The sequence below is a fragment of the Carcharodon carcharias genome, assembly GCF_017639515.1.
Source record: "Carcharodon carcharias isolate sCarCar2 chromosome 27 unlocalized genomic scaffold, sCarCar2.pri SUPER_27_unloc_13, whole genome shotgun sequence".
Lineage (NCBI taxonomy): Eukaryota > Metazoa > Chordata > Chondrichthyes > Lamniformes > Lamnidae > Carcharodon > Carcharodon carcharias.
The window spans coordinates 89,008-105,618 of NW_024470628.1; positions in this window are offsets into that span (position 1 = coordinate 89,008).

The window sequence follows — 16,611 nt, forward strand, 5'->3', positions numbered from 1 at the left end:
GAGGCGGGCGAGAGAGAGAGAGGGAGAGAGGCGGGCAAGAGAGATAGAGGGAGAGACACGTACCGGAGAGAGAGAGAGAGAGAGAGGTGGTCGAGAGAGAGAGGGACAGAGTGGCAGGCGAGAGCGGGAGAGAGGTTGGCGAGTGAGAGAAGGAGAGAGGCGGGCGAGAGAGAGAGAGGCAGAGGCGGGCGAGAGAGAGAGGGAGAAAGGCGGGCGAGAGAGCAAGGGAGAGAGGCGGGTGAGAGAGAGAGAGAGGTGGGTGAGAGAGAGAGAGAGATAGAGGCGGGTGAGAGAGAGAGAGAGGTGGGCGAGAGAGAGGGAGAGAGGCGGGCGAGAGAAAGAGGGAGAGACGCGGGCGAGAGAGAGAGGGAGAGAGGTGGGAGAGAGAAAGGGAGAGAGGTGGGTGAGAGAAAGAGGGAGAGAGGCGGGCGAGAGAGAGGGAGTGGGGCGGGTGAGAGAGGAATGGTGAGAGGCAGGTGACAGAGAAGGAGAGAGGAGGGCGAGAGAGTGAGAGAGGTGGGCGAGAGAGAGGTGATAGAGATGGGCGAGAGAGAGAGAGGGAGAGAGGTGGGCAAGAGAGAGAGGGGGAGAGTGGTGGGTGAGACAGAGAGGCGGGCGAGAGAGATAGAGGGAGAGACACGTACCGGAGAGAGAGAGAGAGAGAGGCGGTCGAGAGAGAGAGGGACAGAGAGGCAGGCGAGAGCGGGAGAGAGGTGGGCGAGTGAGAGAAGGACAGAGGCGGGCGAGAGAGAGAGGCAGAGAGGCGGGTGAGATAAAGAGGGAGGGAGGGGGGCGAGAGAGAGAGAGAGAGGCGGGAGAGAGAGGTGGTAAGAGAGAGTGGGAGAGAGATGGGGGAGAGGGAGGGTGGCGGGCGAGAGAGAGGGGGAGAGGTGGGCGAGAGAGAGAAGGAGTCAGATGGGCGAGAGAGAGAGGGAGACAGACGGGTGAGGGAGAGAGGGAGAGGTGGGTGAGAGAGAGAGGGAGAGAGGAAGGTGAGCAAGAAAGAGAGAGAGGCGTGTGAGAGAGATAGCGGTCGAGAGGCCGGTGATTTGAGAGAGGGAGAGAGGCGGGTGAGAGAGAGAGGAAGAGAGGCGGGCGAGAGAGAGATGGAGAGAACGGCGAGAGAGAGAGAGAGGTGGGCGAGAGAGAGAGGCGGGCGAGAGATAGAGGGAGTGAGACGGGTGAGAGAGAGGGAGAGAGGCGGGCGAGAGAGAGGGAGTGAGGTGGGCGAGAAAGAGGGAGAGGGAGAGAGGTGGGCGAGAGAGGGAGAGGGAGAGAAGTTGACGAGAGAGAGAAAGGGAGAGAGGCAGGCGAGAGAGTGAGAGAAAGAGTCAGGCGAGAGAGTGATGGTGAGAGGTGGGTGAGAGACAGGGAGAGAGGCAGGCGAGAGGCGGCTCTTGCACTGCACGTACAGGGGCTATATAAATAAACCTCCATGTTGTGCTTGCTCATGTATCTGTCTCCGGGTTACCATTCTCATCAATAAAATATATGATAGACACGTACAAAACATGTCAGATGTCAAAAAGATGTTCAACCTCACAGGGCAGCCTCTTCAGTTCATCTCACACCACCCAGTGTGGCTTTGAGCCCCATAGACAGGGAGAGGGGGAGAGGCGGGCGAGAGAGAGAGAGAGGGAGAGAGGCGGGTGAGAGTGAGAGAGGGAGAGAGAGGTGGGCGAGAGAGAGAGGGAGAGAGGCCGGTGAGAGAGAGAGGGAGAGAGGCGTGCAAGAGAGAGAGAGAGAGAGAGGCAGTCGAGAGAGAGAGGGACAGAAAGGCAGGCGAGAGTCGGAGTGAGGCGGGCGATTGAGAGAGGGAGAGAGGCGGGCGAGAGAGAGAGAGGGAGAGAGGTGGGCGAGAGAGAGAGAGAGGTGGGCGAGAGAGAGAGGGAGAGAGGCAGGCAAGAGAAAGGAAGAGAGGCAGGCAAGAGAGAGAGGGAGAGAGAGGTGGCTGAGAGGGAGAGGGAGAGCAAAGGGCGAGAGAGAGAGAGGGAAAGAGGCGGGCGAGAGAGAGAGAGAGACGCGGTCGAGAGAGGGAGGGACAGAGAGGCAGGCGAGAGCGGGAGAGAGGCGGGTGAGTGAGAGAGGGAGAGAGGCGTGTGAGAGAGAGAGAGGGAGAGAGGCGGGCGAGAAAGAGGGTGAGGGAGAGAGGCGGGCGAGAGAGAGGGAGAGAGGTGGGCGAGGGAGAGAGAGATAGAGGCGGTCAAGAGAGAGAGGGACAGAGAGGCAGGCGAGAGCGGGAGAGAGGCGGGCGAGTGGGAGAAGGAGAGAGGCGGGCGAGAGAGAGAGAACAGAGAGGCAGGCGAGAGCGGGAGAGAGGCGGGCGAGTGAGAGAGGGAGAGAGGCGGGCGAGAGACAGAGAGGGAGAGCGGTGGGCGAGAGAGATAGGGAGAGAGGTGGGTGAGGGTGAGAGGGAGAGAGGCGGGCGAGAGAGAGAGAGGGAGAGAGGCGGGCGAGAGAGAGAGAAGGAGAGAGGTGGTTGAGGGTGAGAGAGATTGAGGCGGCCGAGAGAGAGAGGGACAGAGAGGCAGGCGAGAGCGGGAGAGAAGCGAGCGAGTGAGAGAGGGAGAGAGGCAGGCGAGAGCGGGAGAGAGGCGGGCGAGTGAGAGAAGGAGAGAGGCGGGCGAGAGAGAGAGAACAGAGAGGCAGGCGAGAGCGGGAGAGAGGCGGGCGAGTGAGAGAGGGAGAGAGGCGGGCGAGAGACAGAGAGGGAGAGCGGTGGGCGAGAGAGATAGGGAGAGAGGTGGGTGAGGGTGAGAGGGAGAGAGGCGGGCGAGAGAGAGAGAGGGAGAGAGGCGGGCGAGAGAGAGAGAAGGTTAGAGGTGGTTGAGGGTGAGAGAGATTGAGGCGGCCGAGAGAGAGAGGGACAGAGAGGCAGGCGAGAGCGGGAGAGAGGCGGGCGAGTGAGAGAGGGAGAAAGGCGGGCGAGAGAGAGAGATGGAGAGCGGTGGGCGAGAGAGAGAGGGAGAGCGGTGGGTGAGGGTGAGAGGGAGAGAGGCGGGCGAGAGAGAGAGAGGGAGAGAGGCGGGTGAGAGAGAGAGAGGGAGAGAGGTGGGTGAGGGTGAGAGGGAGAGAGGCGGGCAAGAGAGAGAGAGAGGGAGAGAGGCGGGTGATGGAGAGAGAGGGAGAGAGCTGGGTGAGGGTGAGAGGGAGAGAGGCGGGTGAGAGAGAGGGAGAGAGGCGGGCGAGAGAGAGAGAGGGAGAGAGGTGGGTGAGGGTGAGAGGGAGAGCGGCGGGCAAGAGAGAGAGAGAGGGAGAGAGGCGGGCGAGAGAGAGAGGTAGAGAGGCGGACGTGAGAGAGGGAGAGAGGCAGGCAAGAGAGAGAGAGGGAGAGAGATGGGCGAGAAAGAGGGGGAGGGAGAGAGGCGGGCGAGAGAGAGGGAGAGATGCATGCGAGGGAGAGAGAGATAGAGGCGGTCGAGAGAGAGAGGGACAGAGAGGCAGGCGAGAGCAGGAGAGAGGCGGGAGACTGAGAGAGGGAGAGAGGCGGGCGAGAGAGAGAGAGAGAGAGCGGTGGGTGAGAGAGAGAGGGAGAGAGGCACGCAAGAGAAATAGAGGGAGAGACATTTACCGGAGAGAGAGAGAGAGAGGCAGTCGAGAGAGAGAGGGACAGAGAGGCAGGCGAGAGTCGGAGTGAGGCGGGCGATTGAGAGAGGGAGAGAGGCGGGCAAGAGAGAGAGAGGGAGACAGGTGGGCGAGAGAGAGAGAGAGGTGGGCGAGAGAGAGAGGGAGAGAGGCAGGCGAGAGAAAGGAAGAGAGGCAGGCGAGAGAGAGAGGGAGAGAGAGGTGGCTGAGAAAGAGAGGGAGAGCAAAGGGCGAGAGAGAGAGAGGGAAAGAGGCGGGCGAGAGAGAGAGAGAGACGCGGTCGAGAGAGGGAGGGACAGAGAGGCAGGCGAGAGCGGGAGAGAGGCGGGCGAGTGAGAGAGGGAGAGAGGCGTGTGAGAGAGAGAGAGGGAGAGAGGCGGGCGAGAAAGAAGGAGAGGGAGAGAGGCGGGCGAGAGAGAGGGAGATAGGTGGGCGAGGGAGAGAGAGATAGAGGCGGTCGAGAGAGAGAGGGACAGAGAGGCAGGCGAGAGCGGGAGAGAGGCGGGCGAGTGAGAGAAGGAGAGAGGCGGGCGAGAGAGAGAGAACAGAGAGGCAGGCGAGAGCGGGAGAGAGGCGGGCGAGTGAGAGAGGGAGAGAGGCGGGCAAGAGAGAGAGAGGGAGAGCGGAGGGCGAGAGAGATAGGGAGAGAGGTGGGTGAGGGTGAGAGGGAGAGAGGCGGGCGAGAGAGAGAGAGGGAGAGAGGCGGGCGAGAGAGAGAGAAGGAGAGAGGTGGGTGAGGGTGAGAGAGATAGAGGCGGCCGAGAGAGAGAGGGACAGAGAGGCAGGCGAGAGCGGGAGAGAGGCGGGCGAGTGAGAGAGGGAGAGAGGCGGGCGAGAGAGAGAGGGACAGAGAGGCAGGCGAAAGCGGGAGAGAGGCGGGCGAGTGAGAGAGGGAGAAAGGCGGGCGAGAGAGAGAGATGGAGAGCGGTGGGCGAGAGAGAGAGGGAGAGAGGTAGGTGATGGTGAGAGGGAGAGAGGCGGGCGAGAGAGAGAGAGGGAGAGAGGTGGGTGAGGGTGAGAGGGAGAGCGGCGGGCAAGAGAGAGAGAGAGGGAGAGAGGCGGGCGAGAGAGAGAGGTAGAGAGGCGGACGAGAGAGAGGGAGAGAGGCAGGCAAGAGAGAGAGAGGGAGAGAGATGGGCGAGAAAGAGGGGGAGGGAGAGAGGCGGGCGAGAGAGAGGGAGAGATGCATGCGAGGGAGAGAGAGATAGAGGCGGTCGAGAGAGAGAGGGACAGAGAGGCAGGCGAGAGCAGGAGAGAGGCGGGAGACTGAGAGAGGGAGAGAGGCGGGCGAGAGAGAGAGAGGGAGAGCGGTGGGTGAGAGAGAGAGGGAGAGAGGCACGCAAGAGAAATAGAGGGAGAGACATTTACCGGAGAGAGAGAGAGAGGCAGTCGAGAGAGAGAGGGACAGAGAGGCAGGCGAGAGTCGGAGTGAGGCGGGCGATTGAGAGAGGGAGAGAGGCGGGCGAGAGAGAGAGAGGGAGAGAGGTGGGCGAGAGAGAGAGAGAGGTGGGCGAGAGAGAGAGGGAGAGAGGCAGGCGAGAGAAAGGAAGAGAGGCAGGCGAGAGAGAGAGGGAGAGAGAGGTGGCTGAGAGGGAGAGGGAGAGCAAAGGGCGAGAGAGAGAGAGGTAAAGAGGCGGGCAAGAGAGAGAGAGAGACGCGGTCGAGAGAGGGAGGGACAGAGAGGCAGGCGAGAGCGGGAGAGAGGCGGGCGAGTGAGAGAGGGAGAGAGGCGTGTGAGAAAGAGAGAGGGAGAGAGGCGGGCGAGAAAGAGGGAGAGGGAGAGAGGCGGGCGAGAGAGAGGGAGATAGGTGGGCGAGGGAGAGAGAGATAGAGGTGGTCGAGAGAGAGAGGGACAGAGATGCAGGCGAGAGCGAGAGAGAGGCGGGCGAGTGAGAGAAGGAGAGAGGCGGGCGAGAGAGAGAGAACAGAGAGGCAGGCGAGAGCGGGAGAGAGGCGGGCGAGTGAGAGAGGGAGAGAGGCGGGCGAGAGAGAGAGAGGGAGAGCGGAGGGCGAGAGAGATAGGGAGAGAGGTGGGTGAGGGTGAGAGGGAGAGAGGCGGGCGAGAGAGAGAGGAAGAGAGGCGGGCGAGAGAGAGAGAAGGAGAGAGGTGGGTGAGGGTGAGAGAGATAGAGGCGGCCGAGAGGGAGAGGGACAGAGAGGCAGGCTAGAGCAGGAGAGAGGCGGGCGAGTGAGAGAGGGAGAGAGGCGGGCGAGAGAGAGAGGAACAGAGAGGCAGGCGAAAGCGGGAGAGAGGCGGGCGAGTGAGAGAGGGAGAGAGGCGGGCGAGAGAGAGAGAGGGAGAGCGGTGGGCGAGAGAGAGAGGGAGAAAGGTGGGCGAGTGAGAAAGGGAGAGAAGCGGGCGAGAGAGAGAGAGGGAGAGAGGTGGGTGAGGCTGAGAAGGAGAGAGGCGGGCGAGAGAGAGAGAGAGGGAGGGAGAGAGGCAGGTGAGAGAGAGAGAGGGAGAGAGGTGGGTGAGGGTGAGAGGGAGAGAGGCGGGCAAGAGAGAGAGAGAGGGAGAGAGGTGGGCGAGAGAGAGAGAGGGAGAGAGGTGGGTGAGGGTGAGAGGGAGAGAGGCGGGTGAGAGAGAGAGAGGGAGAGAGGCGGGCGAGAGAGAGAGAGGGAGAGAGGTGGGTGAGGGTTAGAGGGAGAGAGGCGGGCAAGAGAGAGAGAGGGGGAGAGGCGGGCGAGAGAGAGAGGGAGAGAGGCGGGCGAGAGAGAGAGAGGGAGAGAGGTGGGTGAGGGTGAGAGGGAGAGAGGCGGGCAAGAGAGAGAGAGGGAGAGAGGCGGGTGATAGAGAGAGAGGGAGAGAGGTGGGTGAGGGTGAGAGGGAGAGCGGCGGGCAAGAGAGAGAGAGAGGGAGAGAGGCGGGTGAGAGAGAGAGGTAGAGAGGCAGACGAGAGAGAGGGAGAGAGGCAGGCAAGAGAGAGAGAGGGAGAGAGACGGGCGAGAAAGAGGGGGAGGGAGAGAGGCGGGCGAGAGAGAGGGAGAGATGCATGCGAGGGAGAGAGAGATAGAGGAAGTCGAGAGAGAGAGGGAGAGAGAGGCAGGCGAGAGCGGGAGAGAGGCGGGAGACTGAGAGAGGGAGAGAGGCGGGCGAGAGAGAGAGAGGGAGAGCGGTGGGCGAGAGAGAGAGGGAGAGAGGCAAGCAAGAGAAATAGAGGGAGAGACATTTACCGGAGAGAGAGAGAGAGGCAGTCGAGAGAGAGAGGGACAGAGAGGCAGGCGAGACTGGGAGTGAGGCGGGCGATTGAGAGAGGGAGAGAGGCGGGCGAGAGAGAGAGAGGGAGAGAGGTGGGCGAGAGAGAGAGAGAGGTGGGCGAGAGAGAGAGGGAGAGAGGCAGGCGAGAGAAAGGAAGAGAGGCAGGCGAGAGAGAGAGGGAGAGAGAGGTGGCTGAGAGGGAGAGGGAGAGCAAAGGGCGAGAGAGAGAGGGAGAGTGAGGCGGGCGAGAGAGAGAGAGAGACGCGGTCGAGAGAGGGAGGGACAGAGAGGCAGGCGAGAGCGGGAGAGAGGCGGGCGAGTGAGAGAGGGAGAGAGGCGTGTGAGAGAGACAGAGGGAGGGAGGCGGGCGAGAAAGAGGGAGAGGGAGAGAGGCGGGCGAGAGAGAGGGAGAGAGGTGGGCGAGGGAGAGAGAGATAGAGGCGGTCAAGAGAGAGAGGGACAGAGAGGCAGGCGAGAGCGGGAGAGAGGCGGGCGAGTGAGAGAGGGAGAGAGGCGTGTGAGAGAGACAGAGGGAGAGAGGCGGGCGAGAAAGAGGGAGAGGGAGAGAGGCGGGCGAGAGAGAGGGAGAGAGGTGGGCGAGGGAGAGAGAGATAGAGGCGGTCGAGAGAGAGAGGGACAGAGAGGCAGGCGAGAGCGGGAGAGAGGCGGGCGAGTGAGAGAAGGAGAGAGGCGGGCGAGAAAGAGAGAACAGAGAGGCAGCTGAGAGCGGGAGAGAGGCGGGCGAGTGAGAGAGGGAGAGAGGCGGGCGAGAGAGAGAGAGAGGGAGAGCGGTGGGCGAGAGAGATAGGGAGAGAGGTGGGTGAGGGTGAGAGGGAGAGAGGCGGGCGAGAGAGAGAGAGGGAGAGAGGCGGACGAGAGAGAGAGAAGGAGAGAGGTGGGTGAGGGTGAGAGAGATAGAGGCGGCCGAGAGAGAGAGGGACAGAGAGGCAGGTGAGAGCGGGAGAGAGGCGGACGAGTGAGAGAGGGAGAGAGGCGGGCGAGAGAGAGAGGGACAGAGAGGCAGGCGAAAGCGGGAGAGAGGCGGGCGAGTGAGAGAGGGAGAAAGGCGGGCGAGAGAGAGAGATGGAGAGCGGTGGGCGAGAGAGAGAGGGAGAGAGGTGGGTGAGGGTGAGAGGGAGAGAGGCGGGCGAGAGAGAGAGAGGGAGAGAGGCGGGCGAGAGAGAGAGAGGGAGAGAGGTGGGTGAGGGTGAGAGGTAGAGAGGTGGGCAAGAGAGAGAGAGAGGGAGAGAGGCGGGTGATAGAGAGGGAAAGAGCTGGGTGAGGGTGAGAGGGAGAGAGGCGGGTGAGAGAGAGAGAGAGGGAGAGAGGTGGGTGAGGGTGAGAGGGAGAGCGGCGGGCAAGAGAGAGAGAGAGGGAGAGAGGCGGGCGAGAGAGAGAGGTAGAGAGGCGGGCGAGAGAGAGGGAGAGAGGCGGGCAAGAGAGAGAGAGGGAGAGAGACGGGCGAGAAAGAGAGGGAGGGAGAGAGGCGGGCGAGAGAGAGGGAGAGATGCATGCGAGGGAGAGAGAGATAGAGGCGGTCGAGAGAGAGAGGGACAGAGAGGCAGGCGAGAGCGGGAGAGAGGTGGGCGAGTGAGAGAGGGAGAGAGGCGGGCGAGAGAGAGAGAGGGAGAGCGGTGGGCGAGAGAGAGAGGGATAAAGGTGGGCGAGTGAGAAAGGGAGAGAAGCGGGCGTGAGAGAGAGAGGGAGAGAGGTGGGTGAGACTGAGAAGGAGAGAGACGGGCGAGAGAGAGAGAGAGGGAGAGAGGTAGGTGAGAGAGAGAGAGGGAGAGAGGTGGGTGAGGGTGAGAGGGAGAGAGGCGGGCAAGAGAGAGAGAGAAGGAGAGAGGTGGGCGAGAGAGAGAGAGGGAGAGAGGTGGGTGAGGGTGAGAGGGAGAGAGGCGGGCGAGAGAGAGAGAGGGAGAGAGGCGGGCGAGAGAGAGAGAGAGGGAGAGAGGTGGGTGAGGGTTAGAGGGAGAGAGGCGGGCAAGAGAGAGAGAGGGGGAGAGGCGGGCGAGAGAGAGAGGGAGAGAGGCGGACGAGAGAGAGTTAGAGAGGCAGGCGAGAGAGGGAGGTAGAGAGGCGGGCAAGAGAGAGAGGTAGAGAGGCGGGCGAGAGAGAGGGAGAGAGGTGAGCGAGAGAGAGGGAGAGATGCGGGCGAGGAAGGGAGGGAGAGAGTCGGGTGAGAGAGAGAGGCAGAGAGTGGCAGCCAAGAAAGGGAGAGAGGTGGGCAAGAGAGAGTGAGTTGGGTGAGAGAGAGAGGGAGCGAGAGAGAGAGGGAGCGAGAGACAGGGAAAGAGCCGGGCGGGAGAGAGAGGGAGAGAGGTGGGTGAGAGAGAGAGAGAGAGAGAGGCAGGGGCGGGAGAGAGGCGGGCGATAGTGAGAGGGCGAGAGGTGGGAGAGAGAGAGAGAGGGAGGTGAGAGAGAAGTAGAGAGGTGGGAGAGAGAGAGAGGGAGAGAGGCAGGCGAGGGAGTGAGAGAGAGAGGTGGGCGAGAGAGAGAAGGAGAGAGGTGGGTGAGAGAGAAAGGAAGAGAGGCGGGCGAGAGAGTGAGAGAAAGAGTCGGGTGAGAGATTGATGGTGAGAGGTGGGTGAGAGACAGGGAGAGTGGCAGGTGAGAGAGAGAGGTTGAGAGGTGGGGCAGAAAGAGGGAGGTGGGCGAGAGAGAGGGAGAGAGGCAGGAGAGAGGTGGCTCTTACTCTGCACATACAGGGGCTATATAAATGCACCTCCATGTTGTCCTTGCTCTGGCGTCTGTCTCCGGGTTACCGTTCTCATCAATAAAATATATGATAGAAACGTACAAAACGTCTCAGATGTCACATAGATGTTCAACCTCTCAGGGCAGCCTCTTCAGTTCATCTCAAACCACCCAGTGTGGCTTTAAGCCCCATAGACAGGGAGAGGGGGCGAGGCAAGCGAGAGAGAGGCAGAGAGGCGGGCAAGAGAGAAAGGGAGAAAGGCGGGTGAGAGAGAGGGAAAGAGAGGGAGAGAGGTGGGCAACAGAGATAGAGGAAGAGACACGTACCGGAGAGAGAGAGAGAGAGAGAGAGGCGGTCGAGTGAGAGAGGCAGAGAGGCGGGCGAGAGAGAGAGAGGGAGAGAGGCGGGCAAGAGAGATAGAGGGAGAGGCAAGTACCAGAGAGAGCGAGAGAGAGAGGTGGTCGAGAGAGAGAGGGACAGAGTGGCAGGCGAGAGCGGGAGAGAGGTGGGCGAGTGAGAGAAGGAGAGAGGCGGGCGAGAGAGAGAGAGGCAGAGGCGGGCGAGAGAGAGAGGGAGAAAGGCGGGCGAGAGAGCAAGGGAGAGAGGCGGGTGAGAGAGAGAGAGAGGTGGGTGAGAGAGAGAGAGAGAGAGGCGGGTGAGAGAGAGAGAGAGGTGGGCGAGAGAGAGGGAGAGAGGCGGGCGAGAGAAAGAGGGAGAGACGCGGGCGAGAGAGAGAGGGAGAGAGGCGGGAGAGAGAGAGGGAGAGAGGTGGGTGAGAGAAAGAGGGAGAGAGGCGGGCGAGAGAGAGGGAGTGGGGCGGATGAGAGAGGAATGGTGAGAGGCAGGTGACAGAGAAGGAGAGAGGAGGGCGAGAGAGTGAGAGAGGTGGGTGAGAGAGAGGTGAGAGAGACAGGTGAGAGAGAGAGAGGGAGAGAGGCGTGCAAGAGAGAGAGGGGGAGAGTGGTGGGTGAGAGAGAGAGGCGGGCGAGAGACATAGAGGGAGAGACACGTACCGGAGAGAGAGAGAGAGAGAGAGGCGGTCGAGAGAGAGAGGGACAGAGAGGAAGGCGAGAGCGGGAGAGAGGTGGGCGAGTGAGAGAAGGACAGAGGCGGGCGAGAGAGAGAGTGGCAGAGAGGCGGGCGAGTGAGAGAGAGAGAGAGGTGGGTGAGAGAGAGAGAGAGAGAGAGGCGGGTGAGAGAGAGAGAGAGACAGGGGGGCGAGAGAGAGAGAGAGAGAGGCAGGAGAGAGAGGTGGTAAGAGAGAGTGGGAGAGAGATGGGGGAGAGGGAGGGAGGCGGGCGAGAGAGAGGGAGAGAGGTGGGCGAGAGAGAGAAGGAGTCAGATGGGCGAGAGAGAGAGGGAGACAGACGGGCGAGGGAGAGAGGGAGAGGTGGGTGAGAGAGAGAGGGAGAGAGGAAGGTGAGCAAGAAAGAGAGAGAGGTGTGTGAGAGAGATAGCGGTCGAGAGGCCGGTGATTTGAGAGAGTGAGAGAGGCAGGTGAGAGAGAGAGGGAGAGAAGGTCGAGAGAGAGAGAGAGGTGGGCGAGAGAGAGAGGCGGGCGAGAGATAGAGGGAGTGAGAAGGGTGAGAGAGAGGGAGAGAGGCGGGCGAGAGAGAGAGGGAGAGAGGTGGGCGAGAGAGCAAGGGAGACAGGCGGGTGAGAGAGAGAGAGAGGTGGGTGAGAGAGAGAGAGAGAGAGAGGCGGGTGAGAGAGAGAGAGAGAGAGGGGGGCGAGAGAGAGAGAGAGAGAGGCAGGAGAGAGAGGTGGTAAGAGAGAGTGGGAGAGAGATGGGGGAGAGGGAGGGAGGCGGGCGAGAGAGAGGGAGAGAGGTGGGCGAGAGAGAGAAGGAGTCAGATGGGCGAGAGAGAGAGGGAGACAGACGGGCGAGGGAGAGAGGGAGAGGTGGGTGAGAGAGAGAGGGAGAGAGGAAGGTGAGCAAGAAAGAGAGAGAGGCGTGTGAGAGAGATAGCGGTCGAGAGGCCGGTGATTTGAGAGAGTGAGAGAGGCGGGTGAGAGAGAGAGGGAGAGAGGCGGGCGAGAGAGAGATGGAGAGAAGGTCGAGAGAGAGAGAGAGGTGGGCGAGAGAGAGAGGCGGGCGAGAGATAGAGGGAGTGAGAAGGGTGAGAGAGAGGGAGAGAGGCGGGCGAGAGAGAGGGAGTGAGGTGGGCGAGAAAGAGGGAGAGGGAGAGAGGTGGGCGAGAGAGGGAGAGGGAGAGAAGTTGACGAGAGAGAGAAAGGGAGAGAGGCAGGCGAGAGAGTGAGAGAAAGAGTCAGGCGAGAGAGTGATGGTGAGAGGTGGGTGAGAGACAGGGCGGGAGGCAGGCGAGAGGCGGCTCTTCCACTGCACGTACAGGGGCTATATAAATGCACCTCCATGTTGTCCTTGCTCATGTATCTGTCTCCGGGTTACCATTCTCATCAATAAAATATATGATAGACACGTACAAAACATGTCAGATGTCAAAAAGATGTTCAACCTCTCAGGGCAGCCTCTTCAGTTCATCTCACACCACCCAGTGTGGCTTTGAGCCCCATAGACAGGGAGAGGGGGAGAGGCGGGCGAGAGAGAGAGAGAGAGGGAGAGAGGCGGGTGAGAGTGAGAGAGGGAGAGAGAGGTGGGCGAGAGAGAGAGGGAGAGAGGCCGGTGAGAGAGAGAGGGAGAGAGGCGTGCAAGAGAGAGAGAGGGAGAGAGGTGGGCGAGAGAGAGTGAGGGAGAGAGGCGCGCAAGAGAAATAGAGGGAGAGACATTTACCGGAGAGAGAGAGAGAGGCAGTCGAGAGAGAGAGGGACAGAGAGGCAGGCGAGAGTCGGAGTGAGGCGGGCGATTGAGAGAGGGAGAGAGGCGGGCGAGAGAGAGAGAGGGAGAGAGGTGGGCGAGAGAGAGAGAGAGGTGGGCGAGAGAGAGAGGGAGAGAGGCAGGCGAGAGAAAGGAAGAGAGGCAGGCGAGAGAGAGAGGGAGAGAGAGGTGGCTGAGAGGGAGAGGGAGAGCAAAGGGTGAGAGAGAGAGAGGGAAAGAGGCGGGCGAGAGAGAGAGAGAGACGCGGTCGAGAGAGGGAGGGACAGGGAGGCAGGCGAGAGCGGGAGAGAGGCGGGCGAGTGACAGAGGGAGAGAGGCGTGTGAGAGGGAGAGAGGGAGAGAGGCGGGCGAGAAAGAGGGAGAGGGAGAGAGGCGGGCGAGAGAGAGGGAGAGAGGTGGGCGAGGGAGAGAGAGATAGAGGCAGTCGAGAGAGAGAGGGACAGAGAGGCAGGCGAGAGCGGGAGAGAGGCGGGCGAGTGAGAGAAGGAGAGAGGCGGGCGAGAGAGGGAGAACAGAGAGGCAGGCGAGAGCGGGAGAGAGGCGGGCGAGTGAGAGAGGGAGAGAGGCGGGCGAGAGACAGAGAGGGAGAGCGGTGGGCAAGAGAGATAGGGAGAGAGGTGGGTGAGGGTGAGAGGGAGAGAGGCGGGCGAGAGAGAGAGAGGGAGAGAGGCGGGCGAGAGAGAGAGAAGGAGAGAGGTGGGTGAGGGTGAGAGAGATAGAGGAGGCCGAGAGAGAGAGGGACAGAGAGGCAGGCGAGAGCGGGAGAGAGGCGGGCGAGTGAGAGAGGGAGAGAGGCGGGCGAGAGAGAGAGGGACAGAGAGGCAGGCGAGAGCGGGAGAGAGGCGGGCGAGTGAGAGAGGGAGAAAGGCGGGCGAGAGGGAGAGATGGAGAGCGGTGGGCGAGAGAGAGAGGGAGAGAGGTGGGTGAGGGTGAGAGGGAGAGAGGTGGGCGAGAGAGAGAGAGGGAGAGAGGCGGGCGAGAGAGAGAGAGGGAGAGAGGTGGGTGAGGGTGAGAGGGAGAGAGGCGGGCAAGAGAAAGAGAGAGGGAGAGAGGTGGGTGATAGAGAGAGAGGGAGAGAGCTGGGTGAGGGTGAAAGGGAGAGAGGCGGGTGAGAAAGAGGGAGAGAGGCGGGCGAGAGAGAGAGAGGGAGAGAGGTGGGTGCGGGTGAGAGGGAGAGCGGCGGGCAAGAGAGAGAGAGAGGGAGAGAGGCGGGCGAGAGAGAGAGGTAGAGAGGCGGACGAGAGAGAGGGAGAGAGGCAGGCAAGAGAGAGAGAGGGAGAGAGACGGGCGAGAAAGAGGGGGAGGGAGAGAGGCGGGCGAGAGAGAGGGAGAGATGCATGCGAGGGAGAGAGAGATAGAGGCGGTCGAGAGAGAGAGGGACAGAGAGGCAGGCGAGAGCGGGAGAGAGGCGGGCGACTGAGAGAGGGAGAGCGGTGGGCGAGAGAGAGGGAGAGAGGCGCGCAAGAGAAATAGAGGGAGAGACATTTACCGGAGAGAGAGAGAGAGGCAGTCGAGAGAGAGACGGACAGAGAGGCAGGTGAGAGTGGGAGTGAGGCGGGCGATTGAGAGAGGGAGAGAGGCGGGCGAGAGAGAGAGAGGGAGAGAGGTGGGCGAGAGAGAGAGAGAGGTGGGCAAGAGAGAGAGGGAGAGAGGCAGGCGAGAGAAAGGAAGAGAGGCAGGCGAGAGAGAGAGGGAGAGAGAGGTGGCTGAGAGGGAGAGGGAGAGCAAAGGGCGAGAGAGAGAGGGAGAGAGAGGCGGGCGAGAGAGAGAGAGAGACGCGGTCGAGAGAGGGAGGGACAGAGAGGCAGGCGAGAGCGGGAGAGAGGCGGGCTAGTGAGAGAGGGGGAGAGGCGTGTGAGAGAGAGAGGGAGAGAGGCGGGCGAGAAAGAGGGAGAGGGAGAGAGGCGGGCGAGAGAGAGGGAGAGAGGTGGGCGAGGGAGAGAGAGATAGAGGCGGTCGAGAGAGAGAGGCACAGAGAGGCAGGCAAGAGCGGGAGAGAGGCGGGCGAGTGAGAGAAGGAGAGAGGCGGGCGAGAGAGAGAGAACAGAGAGGCAGCTGAGAGCGGGAGAGAGGCGGGCGAGTGAGAGAGGGAGAGAGGCGGGCGACAGAGAGAGAGGGAGAGCGGTGGGCGAGAGAGATAGGGAGAGAGGTGGGTGACGGTGAGAGGGAGAGAGGCGGGCGAGAGAGAGAGAGGGAGAGAGGCGGGCGAGAGAGAGAGAAGGAGAGAGGTGGGTGAGGGTGAGAGAGATAGAGGCGGCCGAGAGAGAGAGGGACAGAGAGGCAGGCGAGAGCGGGAGAGAGGCGGGCGAGTGAGAGAGGGAGAGAGGCGGGCGAGAGAGAGAGGGACAGAGAGGCAGGCGAAAGCGGGAGAGAGGCGGGCGAGTGAGAGAGGGAGAAAGGCGGGCGAGAGAGAGAGATGGAGAGCGGTGGGCGAGAGAGAGAGGGAGAGAGGTGGGTGAGGGTGAGAGGGAGAGAGGCGGGCGAGAGAGAGAGAGGGAGAGAGGCGGGCGAGAGAGAGAGAGGGAGAGAGGTGGGTGAGGGTGAGAGGGAGAGAGGTGGGCAAGAGAGAGAGAGAGGGAGAGAGGCGGGTGATAGAGAGAGAGGGAGAGAGGTGGGTGAGGGTGAGAGGGAGAGCGGCGGGCAAGAGAGAGAGAGAGGGAGAGAGGCGGGCGAGAGAGAGAGGTAGAGAGGCGGGCGAGAGAGAGGGAGAGAGGCGGGCAAGAGAGAGAGAGGGAGAGAGACGGGCGAGAAAGAGGGGGAGGGAGAGAGGCGGGCGAGAGAGAGGGAGAGATGCATGCGAGGGAGAGAGAGATAGAGGCGGTCGAGAGAGAGAGGGACAGAGAGGCAGGCGAGAGCGGGAGAGAGGCGGGCGAGTGAGAGAGGGAGAGAGGCGGGCGAGGGAGAGAGAGGGAGAGCGGTGGGCGAGAGAGAGAGGGAGAAAGGTGGGCGAGTGAGAAAGGGAGAGAAGCGGGCGAGAGAGAGAGAGGGAGAGAGGTGGGTGAGGCTGAGAGGGAGAGAGGTGGGCGAGAGAGAGAGAGAGGGAGAGAGGCAGGTGAGAGAGAGAGAGGGAGAGAGGTGGGTGAGGGTGAGAGGGAGAGAGGCAGGCGAGAGTGAGAGAGGGAGAGAGGTGGGCGAGAGAGAGAGAGGGAGAGAGGTGGGTGAGGGTGAGAGGGAGAGAGGCGGGCGAGAGAGAGAGGGGGAGAGGCGGGCGAGAGAGAGAGGGAGAGAGGTGGGCGAGAGAGAGGGAGAGATGCGGGCGAGGAAGGGAGGGAGAGAGTCGGGCGAGAGAGAGAGGGAGAGAGTGGCAGGCAAGATAGGGAGAGAGGTGGGCAAGAGAGAGTGAGTTGGGTGAGAGTGAGAGGGAGCGAGAGAGAGAGGGAGCGAGAGACAGGGAAAGAGCCGGGCGGGAGAGAGGGGGAGAGAGTTGGGAGAGAGAGAGAGGGAGAGAGGCAGGCGAGGGAGTGAGAGAGAGAGGTGGGCGAGAGAGAGAAGGAGAGAGGTGGGCGAGAGAGAAAGGAAGAGAGGCGGGCGAGAGAGTGAGAGAAAGAGTCGGGTGAGAGATTGATGGTGAGAGGTGGGTGAGAGACAGGGAGAGTGGCAGGTGAGAGAGAGAGGTTGAGAGGTGGGGCAGAAAGAGGGAGGTGGGCGAGAGAGAGGGAGAGAGGCAGGAGAGAGGCGGCTCTTCCTCTGCACATACAGGGGCTATATAAATGCACCTCCATGTTGTCCTTGCTCAGGTGTCTGTCTCCGGGTTACCGTTCTCATCAATAAAATATATGATAGATACGTACAAAACGTGTCAGACGTCACATAGATGTTCAACCTCTCAGGGCAGCCTCTTCAGTTCATCTCACCACACCCAGTGTGGCTTTGAGCCCCATAGACAGGGAGAGGGGGAGAGGCGGGCGAGAGAGAGAGAGGGAGAGAGGCAGGAGAGAGAGAGTGAGAGAGAGGGAGGGCGGCGGACGAGAGACTGAGGGAGACAGACGGGCGAGAGAGAGTGGGAGACAGACGGGTGAGGGAGAGAGGGAGAGAGGCGGGCGAGCAAGAAAGAGAGAGAGGCGGTTGAGAGAGATAGATGTCGAGAGGCGGGTGAGTGAGAGAGGGTGAGAGGCGGGTGAGAGAGAGAGAGAGGCAGAGAGGCGGGCGAGAGAAAGAGGGAGAGGAAGGTGAGAAAGGGAGAGAGGTAGGCGAGAGAGAGAGGGAGAGAGGCGGGCGAGAGAGAGAGGGGGAGAGAGAGCGAGGGGGCGACGGAGAGAGGGGGGTCGAGAGAGGGGAGGCGAGATAGACAGGGAGAGGGAGGCTGGCGAGAGAGAGGGAGAGAGACGGGCA